At 53.1% G+C, this 7,743-nt stretch overlaps 1 long non-coding RNA gene across 1 annotated transcript; it reads right to left on the reverse strand.

Annotated features, from left to right (window-relative positions):
* Nucleotides 1-6,015: 6,015 nt before the first annotated feature.
* Nucleotides 6,016-6,495, reverse strand: LOC122470434. Its single transcript, XR_006293911.1, has 2 exons — nucleotides 6,407-6,495; nucleotides 6,016-6,182 (listed from the first exon to the last, which is right to left on the reverse strand). It is a non-coding gene; the product is annotated as an uncharacterized LOC122470434 (long non-coding RNA).
* Nucleotides 6,496-7,743: the final 1,248 nt, after the last annotated feature.

A 7,743-nucleotide genomic window follows, 5' to 3' on the forward strand; every position in this document is an offset into this window, starting at 1 on the left:
CTTTAAAGTGGGATCGCCCTCTCCTTCTGGCCAACCAAGCTTCATCGTGGCACATACTGAGAAGGCTTGGTCAATGGCAAGGAGCACAGTTGTCAGGAGGTGAAGTCCAGTGTCAAACTGACCCAAAGAAAGATGAGGTGTCTGCTGGCATGAGCCAGAACTCCCCCTGGAAGTATGTAAGAGAACTGGGACAGGGCGGGGCGCAGTCCACGCAAATGGCGACCAGATACGAGGAGAGACGGCCATGGGTTCTTTGTTACGCCGTGTTGTGGTTCTCACCGCCATCCCTGACTTGTTTAGTGTCGTGTCTAGTGATTTAATCGTTTTGACAGGGTGGCCAAGGATTCTAATTTTTGAGAATGTGCCAGGAACATTCAAGAGTTGGGAGCAGCTGCCCACAGGAAGGGGAGGCAGAGTTTTTTTTGGGGGGGAAAGCCCAGATGTCTGCGAATGCCAAGGCGAGGAAACACCTGTTTCGAGCTCCTCTGAGGGTGGGCTCCGATTTTGCTCAAAACTTTCCCTGGGCTTCTTTTGCTCTTTATTTACTATTATTTTGTTTAATGTTTCTTTATTTATTTTGAGAGAGAGAGAGAGAGAGAGAGAGTGAGTGGAGGAAGGACAGAGAGGGAGACACAGAATCCGAAGCAGGCTCCAGGCTCTGAGCTGTCAGCACAGAGCCCGACGCGGGGCTCGAACTCACGAACCGCGAGATCATGACCTGAGCCGAAGTGAGATGCTCAACGGAACGAACCACCCAGGGGTCCCGACACCCTCCTTACTCTCTCTGCCCATTTCGTTTTATGCCGGATCCTCAGAGCCTAGCACGGTGCCTGGCACGCAGTAGGTGTTCATCCAATGTATACCGACGGGATGAGTGCATTTTTGCAGGTCCCAGGGAGTACTTTAACCACACGTCTTGACCTGTCGCAGCCGCCCTGCCGGAGGGCCGAGACAAGTCGGGCCAGGCCCTGCCCAGGATGCATGGCTGGGGGTGGGGGGGGGTGTGTGTGCAGTGTGTTCGTTCATTTCTTCCAGTCGAACCACTCTGGTTGTCTGCGTGGACCTTCTGGGGCAAGTCTGGCCCTGGATCCAGAACTCAGTGTCCCTGTGTTCATCTATTTGTTCAGCGATTTGGAGAAGGGTGTCTTCATAACCCCCCTCCCCTGGAGCCCTCCAAACGCCACCCAGGGGGAGCTTGTGAGCAGGATGGAGAAGCTTCTTTCCAGGACCATCCATGCCGATGGGGCACAGAGCGAGGGTGCCTCATTCTGACTTAGGGCCTGGGATATGGGGCTGGGGGAGGAAGGGGTTGCCTTGTCCCGCTGCCCCAGTCCCTTGGCTCCGCCTCCCCATCTCCTTTTCTCTCCTTCTAGAGGCTTCTTGGAATCTTCTTAGCATGTTCAGATTCCAGCTGTGGCCAGCTGCTGGGCCTGGGACCCATCATGGGACAGGGGTGTGGGAGGAGCTCCCAGGCCTCTCAGGCTTGCAGCCAAGGAGGGGAGGCTGTACAAGTGAGCAAGCATTGGGCGCTTACTGTGTGCCAAACATTAGGGAATGGAGAGGAACCGGCAGGGTTCCTGCCAAGGAACCTGTTTGAGAGCCAAGGCACCCAAATTAGTGTCAGAGGAAGTGGGCCAAGGGGCTCAAATGCGTTGTCTACGAAAAGGCAAGAAAGGAAGACCTAAAGAGGTCCTGCTTGAGATGTGTCTGGAAAAGATAAACTGCTTTTTTCTTTTTAATTGTTTTAACATTTATTTATTTTTGAGAGAGACAGACCGCGAGCGGGGGAGGGGCCGAGAGAGGGTGAGACGCAGAACCCGAAGCAGGCTCCAGGCTCTGAGCCGTCAGCACAGAGCCCGACACGGGGCTCGAACTCACAAACCGCGAGATCATGATCTGAGCTGAAGTCAGACGCCTAACCGACTGGGCCACCCAGGCGCCCCATGAGCCCCCTCCCCCTTTCTTTTTTTTTTATTTTTATTTTTTTTAACGTTTATTTGTTTTTGAGACAGAGAGAGACAGAGCATGAACGGGGGAGGGGCAGAGAGAGAGGGAGACACAGAATCGGAAGCAGGCTCCAGGCTCTGAGCTGTCAGCACAGAGCCTGATGCAGGGCTTGAACTCACAAACCGCGAGATCGTGACCTGAGCCGAAGTCGACCGCTTAACTGACTGAGCCACCCAGGCGCCCCCCCCTCCCCCTTTCTTAACGAGGACCTTCACGATGGCATCGGACCCACGCTGATAATCCAAGATAATCTTCCCATCTCAGGATCTTTAGCAGAATCACGCCTGCAAACTCTCTATTGCCAGGTAAGGTCACATATTCACAGGGTCTGGAGTGAGGGTATGGGCATCCTTGGGGGGCCGCGGATCATTACCACAGATACCCACAGCGTCTGCTCTAGGCGGGCGCAGGGAGACTTCCTGAAGGCAAAGGTGTTTAGCCTGAATCTGAAGACCAGAAAGAGGTTTCCCTGCGTGGGGACATGTGACCAGGGAATGGGTTGTGCCCCTGTGCAGGCGGCCTGGGCTGTGTGGTCATAGGCCTGGCACGAGGCCAGTGTGAGTGGAACAGGGTGACTAGAAGAAGGCGGACAGGAGGGACACAGTGGGTGATCGCAGGGGCCCGGCCAGTGGGGACCGGGTCACCCAGGAACTTGTAGTTTATTCTGAGCGACAGGGAACCCACTGGGACGTTTCAGGAGGGCGAGGAATCCGATTTGCATGCTGGGAAGAAGACTCTGGCTGCTGGCTGGTGGATGGGCTGGAGGATGGTGGGCAGAAGAGCTGAGAAAATATGCTCTCAGAGCAAGGCATGAGGTGTGTTGGGGATGGAGGAGGGGCTGGGGAAGGAGGAAGGGGGTGGGGCTTGAGGGATCGTTGAGGGGTAGAGACAAGGAGATTGGTAATCGACTGATGCCAGGAGCAAAATTAAAGGGATTCTGGGGGAGGCAATTTAGGGCCACAGACCCCAGTGATGGATTTTACATGAAGTAGCCGATCACTACATATGAGAACATCCTTGGAAAATGGGAAGGATCCCAACTCGGTCCTAGGAAGCATCACCAAGGCCAGCGACCGTGACCAGAGCTGGGGGGGGGGAGGGGTGGGGTGGGGGAACAATCTTGGAGGTGGGGGGAGTGGGGCCACAAGAGCTTTTTTCCCCTCTCTTTTTTCCCATCTCCCTCCTGTCTTCCTTCTTGTGTTTCTGTGCAGCTTAAATATCTTGTATTTTATTTATATATTTAAAAATGTTCCTTTATTTTGAGAGAGAGAGAGAGAGAGAGAGAGAGAGAGAGAGAGAGAATTCCAAGCAGGTTCCTTGCTGTCCACGCAGGGCCTGATGCGGGGCTCGATCTCACGAACCGTGAGATCAGGACCTGAGCCAGAATCAAGAGTCGGACACTCAACCGACCGAGCCACCCAGACGCCCCGAATATCTCGTATTTTAAAGTAGAAAGAAGAAAGCAGTATGAGCTCCTTCTAAGAAATTCAACCTGCCTCCGATGTGTATTAAGTAAAAAGCCACAGTCTTGCCCCACACTATCCCTTCACGGCTAACTCTTCAAGGGAAATCTGTTCCTCTGGTGTCTTGCCAGACATTTGTGTAGTGGTTTGTTAATCTGGGGTTGCAAACTCATCTTTGGCGTGACCAGTATTTACGGGAATCCTGGATGCTATGCTTGCGGGTGTGTCTGGTACCTTCCAGAAAGATTTAGCATTTGCTTCTGCCTGGTTCGCCACGACATCATCCTTCCTGGTCTCAGTTTGGAGCTTCCTTTCCATGTGGCGGATACAGCTTTAAACTCCAAAGTGGTGTCATTGTAGGTCCACGGTGACAAATTCTTAAGGGAAATTTTTTGTCCTCACTGAGTCTAAGCCAAGCCAGACAAAACTCTGTGTTTCTTTTCTTTAAAAAATTAAAAAAAAAAAGTTTCTTTATTTATTTAGAGAGAGACAGAGAGCGAGTGGGGGAGGAACAGAAAGAGAGGGAGACCCAGAATCCAAAGCAGGCTCCAGGCTCTGAGCTGTCAGCACAGAGCCCGACGTGGGGCTCGAACTCACAAACCGTGAGATCATGACCTGAGCCGAAGTCTGATGCTTAACTGACTGAGCCACCCAGGCGCCCCAAAAATCCATGTTTCTGCCTTTCACTTGTGTGTGTGTGTGTTTTTTTTTCCCTACTTCCATTATTTCTTCAAGTCTCTTGCCCTTTGGGGGTCCTGGTTTTAGGTAGGAGGTCTTGCTCCCAATAGTTTATGTTTTGAAAGCTATAGGCTTTGCTTCCCGCCTCTATATGGCTGTTAACACTTGATCCCCTTGATTTCCAGCAACCTCCCGCACGCCCTGCACCTCCCACTCTCCCCATTTCGAAGAAATGGAAATCTCCTGTCAGCCACGATGCTCGTTTGTGTCTGGGGAGGCTGTGCACCTTCATGGTTAGCGGTGGCTTTCCGACTTCCTGGGTGTGAATCCCAGCCCCGCCCCTCACTAAGGACGTGACCCTGGGCCATGCGTTACTGAACTTCTCTGAGCTTCTGTTTCCTCCTCTATAAGGTAACAGCTCTTACATCATAGGATTCTGGCAGGGGTTGAGTGAGGCCATGAATGGGATCCCCCGATTTAGAGTATTTTATGCTCTCAAAACATGCTGGCGGTGACGGTAACCGTCCTTTTGTTTTGGAATGGGAGAACAGGAGGCGCATTGTCCCGCAGGCAGCTTTTTCTTCTGGATTGTTCTGTGGCGGCCCAAATGGCTCCAGGGCGTTCTTTTTAACGACTGCATAGTACTCCCTTACACCTATGCACCTGTTTATTTAACACAGGCCCTGACGCTGAACATTTTAGATGTTTCCAATATTTCGCTTTGACAACACTGAGCCGAATCACGAGTAGTATTCTCGCCCGGCCGTCTTCACCATTTGCTTGCTCCCGTTGACCTCCAGATCAAGTCCATGGAGCGGGAAGGCTGGGTGAAAGTTAAAGCCTCTTTCAGAGACGGTTTCCCTCCCTCCTCATTTCTCTGCCCCCCTTCGCTGACCGAGACTCAGGGGATGCCAACGCTGGGAGGCGATGTCCAACGCTGGCCGTGAAAGTTGCACGCACGGAACCCTTCCCCCCTCTCTTGTCTGATTTTTTTCTGCGGTGAAAGATATCTTGATTAGACAGTAATTAAGAGTGTTTTGGACAGCGTGAGGCACTCACAGCCTCCCAGGTGCTTAATAAGCGCCAAGGCCGCCAAGAGAAAAATTTATTTAGCATCGTAACAGGCTCTGTGGATGCCAGGGTCGCCGTTAGCCATGGCACCGTAACACCGGTGGATGGAAACAGGGCCAGGGCTTTAACGCCTGTGGAAGAGGCAGCAGCTGAGGCGGCCGTGTGGATGAGGCAAACACACTAGGAGGGGAGCTGGACAGCTCTGGGTTCTAAGCCAGCCTCTGCCACTTAGTTCTGTGACTGCGGCCAAGTTAGGGGCCTCCCGTGAACCTCTGCGTCCTCGCTTGTAAATCTGGGCTTGTCACACCCACCTGTGTGGGTTCTGGAAGGCCAGAGAGCACAGCGGTTTCGGATGTGGACTCTGGCTTCTCACCTGGCTACTTGCACTTCCCCGCTGATGACTCTGGGCAGCTCTTTGAATGTTTTTGAGTCTCAGTTCCCTCATCTATAATGTGGGAATACCAATAATCCTATGAGCCTAGCTTATAACTTAATAGAATTGTGGTTAAGATAAAGGAGAAAATAGTGCTTGGCCCCAACTAAATGCTCAAAAAAATTAGTGGCTTGCGGGGAGCCTGGCTGGCTCTGTCAGTAGGACACCCGACTCTTGGTGACCGGGCCGTGGGTTCGAGCCGCACACTGGGTGCAGAGATGACCCCCCTCCCCCCAAAATGAGTGGCTTGCGTTATTGGTTCTAGAAGTTTGCTGAGTGTTAAAGCAGATGATGCATATACGACATTTGTATGTATGTAGTCATTAAGGAGATGCTGGCCGCATTGACATTGACAATGGGGGCTTCTGTGGTCTGGCACAATAAAACTTTATTTCTCATTACATCACACCACTGCTGGCATTCCCGGTTGGGTGGCCCCCCTCTATGCAGTGATTCTGGCACCCAGGCTCCTTCCTTCCGTCTGTGGTCCTACCTTCTTCAGCATGTGGCTTGGCATCCCGCCCGTTCATCTGGCAGATGGGGAAACAAGGGATGAGTAAATACAGGCACTTGTTAACCATACGGGTCCTGAAGTGATGCACACCGCTTCCTCCCATAGTGCATGGGCCAGAGCGAGTCACGTGACCCGACCCGGATGCCAGGGGTGCTGGGAAATGTAGTCTTTGCCTGATCAACCTCTTCCCGGTGACAATTCTATGGTAACGGGAAGAAAGGAAGAATCTAGGGTAGTCACCTCTACTTAGCTCAGAACTCTCATTTCCGGAGAATGGCCTGGAAATGGCCCCGGAGTATGAAAATCCTGTCCCAAATCATCCAACGGTGAGCCCAGGCTTGTACTGGTGCTGGAATCATCATCATCCTCCAGACAGACACAGATCACCTGTGTGCCAACACCCCGCGAAAGAGCCCTGATGGAGCCTTGTCATTGTTACCATCACCCGTGTCATAGATGAGGACACTAAGGCACAGCAGGGCAACGTACTTGCCCAGCAGGGCAGGGGCAGGCCCAGAACTTGAACGCAGACCTTGAGCTAAGTACAGTCATCTTGGAGGCCAAGATCAAGGCAGAGGGTCCCACATTCGGGGGTGGAGATCAGGTCCCCCCACCTCCTGCCCAGCAGATTTCAGACACCAAGGCATGCTGGACAAGGCCTGGTGCCCTGCAGAGCTGAATAAACAAGCCAGTGGAAGAATAAAGAGGAGCGGCTGTTCTTTCTGGAACTGCTAGTTTGTTCTTTGAGCCGGTTAAACATGCCCCGGCCACCTCAATGACCCTCTTCATTGGCCCTGTAAGCCCTTGGGTGGCCGTCATGGGCATTTTTGTATACCTAACACTTAACACAGAGCCAGACACATCAAGGGGCTCTGCATCTATTTGCTGAAGAAAAGAAAAGAAAGCCTCTGGGAACATCTGCCTACATTACAACTAATTTCACATTTACGCGTGTCCTTGTAGACTGGGGAGGTGGAACAGGGCCCCGCCTAAGTACCAGGCCCTTCTCTGAATCCTCACAGAGCCCCGGGGAGCAAGTTGCATGGGTATTTCCCCTCGGCAGATGGGGAGAACGAGGTGCCCCCCTGCTGCTCCTCATCGGTCAGGCCAGCCCGAGTCCCTGTCCCTTGCCCCCTGTGCGGCCTGCTGCACGGTCTGGCTCGGCCAGGTGCCGCAGGGCCAGTGGCAGAGGGGGAGTGGGCCAGCCAGCTGGCAGAGACCACATGACCGCAGGGAGAACCTTCCTCGCTTGGGCAGCCCGAGCTTCCTTGGCCCTTGTCCCGAGTCACAAGGAGCTGAAAAGAGACCTTTTGGGCGTCTATAATTAGGCCTTGTCTGGCGTCAGGGGTGATGGATTTTCTGTCTTGGCTTAATGTTGGCGGAGTACTCACTATGAGGCGGGCATCGCGCTAAGCCCTTTACACCCCCGCTTTGACCCTCACTGTAAGCCCCCGGCAGGTGCGTGAGCCTCTCCAGTTTTCAGTGAGGAAACTGAGGCCCAGGCTTGCCTAAGATCACTCCGCTGAGAACGGATTGAAACAGGATTTGAACCCAGACCCTCATGCCAGGCACTGTCA

Source organism: Prionailurus bengalensis, chromosome D3 (genome assembly GCF_016509475.1).
Source record: "Prionailurus bengalensis isolate Pbe53 chromosome D3, Fcat_Pben_1.1_paternal_pri, whole genome shotgun sequence".
In the NCBI taxonomy this organism is placed as follows: Eukaryota; Metazoa; Chordata; class Mammalia; order Carnivora; family Felidae; genus Prionailurus; species Prionailurus bengalensis.